The sequence below is a fragment of the Psammomys obesus genome, unplaced genomic scaffold, assembly GCF_907164565.1.
Source record: "Psammomys obesus unplaced genomic scaffold, mPsaObe1.curated_primary_1811, whole genome shotgun sequence".
In the NCBI taxonomy this organism is placed as follows: domain Eukaryota; kingdom Metazoa; phylum Chordata; class Mammalia; order Rodentia; family Muridae; genus Psammomys; species Psammomys obesus.
The window spans coordinates 4,627,074-4,630,169 of record NW_026593286.1 but is presented as its reverse complement, the minus strand read 5'-3'; positions in this window follow the sequence as shown (position 1 = coordinate 4,630,169).

Genomic DNA, 3,096 nt, shown 5'->3' with positions numbered 1-3,096 from the left:
CCTGCCTCAGAATATAAAGTGAAAAATTATTAGGAACTTCAGACATCTGGCATCAACCTCAGGCCTCCATGTGCCACACATGTACACACACACACACGCGCGCACGCGCACACACACACACAGGGGCTAGAAAGAAAGGACAATAAAATACACCTTTTTCCCAAGCCTTTTTAATTCTCTTACATTGAGCATGAGGAACAATATTACATTATTATTAATTATAACAACAGAATTAATTAATTAATTAATAACACACAATATAATTAATTACTTCACAAGTGGGTCCTAAAAAGTGCACTGAAGGCAGCATTTCATGAAAATTACTCTTCTGTTTTGGCCTCTTAAGAAATCATCAGTGTCTTAGTATTCTGTTGCAGGGAAGAGACACCATGACCACAGAAACTCTATAAACAAAAGCGTTTAATCAGGGCTGGCTTACAGTGTCAGAAGTTTAGCCCAGTGTCATCATGGCGGCGAGCATGATGGCACACAGGCAGACATGGTGCTGGAGAGGCACCTGAGAGCTCTACATCCATTCCTCAGGCAGCAGGAAGAAGACACATGCGGACCAGCTTGGGCTTTTGAAACCCCAAAGGCCACCCCAGTGACATACGTTCTCCAACAAGGCCGAAACTACTGCAACAAAGCCACACCTCCTCATCCCACTCCCTGATGACCAAGCACTCAGATAGATGAGCCTGTCGGGGTCATTTTTATTCAAACCATCATAATGAGCAAGGACCTATTTAGGAAACAAGCTTGTCACCATGTCCTTCCCCTAGCTTACCCAAACCTAGGTTCTACCCAATTAGAAAGTCATCGCCACGTACTCCATTAATAAAAAGGACCAACTCATTTAACACCTAGCTAAGACACTCTCAATTACACTGGGACATTGGGCCTAGTCCGGGATGGCCTGAGAAAACTGGGACTCCCTACCTATGGAGGCGCCATAATAAACGTAAACCCGGCAACACCTTCAAGGCTGGTTTGGTTGTAATGAATTGTATCTTCCAATTATGATACAAATTGCTTCCAGGGGACAGGGGCTGAACTCTTCCCTGCAAAGGCACGTTGAGCAGACCTTAATTGGTCCACAAACTCCTGCAAACTGTCTGAGAGATCTGTCTATGCAGGCAGCTTACTTTCGTGAGAAACTAATGATGTGTCCACAGTGATTAACGACCACCGTGCTCAACGGGATGAGGCACTCAGAAATGACTCCTGCAGCAATTTTTTTGAATGTAGTATCCTTGATTCTTTCCCTAACTGGGCTGCATCTAGGCCTTATTTCCTGTTGTCATTCTGTGTTACAGGCCTTCTAAAGGGCTGGGTTTACACTTCAGCCCCTCTCCACTGGAGATGTAACAGCTACTCCTTTCTCCATTTCTACCCTCGCTTCTCTCAAAACCAAGTCAATCAATTTCCAAGACTGTCCGTCAATAGCAAGACAGAGTCCTGATGGCATTCTAGACACACAAGGCATAGTTTTATTTCAGACTCAGTCCATTCCTCCTCTGCATGTAGACACAGCCTACCTTTGTCCTGATTGCCAAAGATGCTACTGTTACCACAGTACTGCTGGCTGTCTTTCATGGAGCCGTCTTTCAAAGTCCCTTGACTTTACCTGCAGTACATCCCGTGTTTATGTGTGCACATATATGCAGTTGGCTTCCTGAGGACAAGTGATTCAGGCATTCCCCAGACTTTCAGAGGGATCACCCAAGGCTGGAGAAAGGTCAACACACAGAAGCTAGAGAGACGGCCCAGCCATTAAGAACATTAAGTCATTAGGAATTCTTGCTCTAGCATGAAGATAGGGTTTGGATGCCAGGAGGTTCACAAATGTCTACAACTCAAGCTCCAAGAGATCTGATGCTTTCTTCTAGCCTCCATAAGCACTGGCCCACATATGCACTTCCCCCCCCCCACACACACACAAAAAAAAAAATAAATGTTTTAAAAAATAGAGAAAGGTCAAAATAGGAATACCATTCCATGCGTGGGTGGATGTTTCTGTGTTGTGTTACATTTTTACATGCACACAAAAGCTGTGGCCCATCCCCAAAATGTCACAGTCAGTCTCCATCTTCATACTCCTCTGGCATGTCCCACATACGCAAGCCTCTTCCCTCATTCTTTTCTATAGCTGATTCTGTCCCTACTGGGACTTAAAGGATCAGAAACTCCTCCCTTTGCCCTTTCATGAGCTTGTTATGTCTCCCACTCCAGAAAACCCTCCCCGCCCTTACCCTGCTCACATACTGACATAAATTAACACCACCTCGTCTGTGTTTCTGGAAACTCATGACGCTGTCTTCTACTATCTGCTTGAGAGGGGAATATTTTGTGGAGAGAAGGGATGAATAGACATTCTACAGAAATAAAATCAAAACAACACTTCCAAGACATCCCTTTTAAGATTTAATGGCATTCAAATCTGATTTTAAAATTGCCACAACCTTGCACAGGATGAATCTTCATGAGAGGACCCGGTAACCAACACAGCTTGGGGACTGTGCCACTCCTGGGTAAATACAGTAGAGTCTCTGGAAACATGTCTATCAATCTCCGATCCTCATTCATGATGCCAAATTCTTTTAAAAAGCTCAGAGTAAATGAATCGGAGGTGGGGTCTCAGTGTCCACCTGGTTTCATACCTTCTCAACCCGATTTTCTCTGTAAATCGCCATACAAATGACAAGCTGTTATGAATATGAACATTTTCATAGTCAAAGAGACTATGTTTAAAAAAACTCAAGGAGACCCCAGGGCCGGAGGATTGGTTCATCCAGTAAAGTGCCCACCTCCCAGGCCTGCGGACCCGAGTCCAGGCCGAGGCAGGGTCAAGCAAGTCTGTAATTCTCACAGTGGGGAGACAGACAGGTGACTCTCCAGGGCTGGCCAGCCCTCTAGACAACTGATCTCTGGGTTCAGTGAGAGACCCTGCCTCAAAAGATAAAGTGGAGGGTAGGAGTGGGGGACCCCAATATCAACCTCTGGCCTCCACACACATGCACTTGCACCCACACCCACACCTACATGTGCTACACACACACACACACACACACACACACACACACACACACACACACA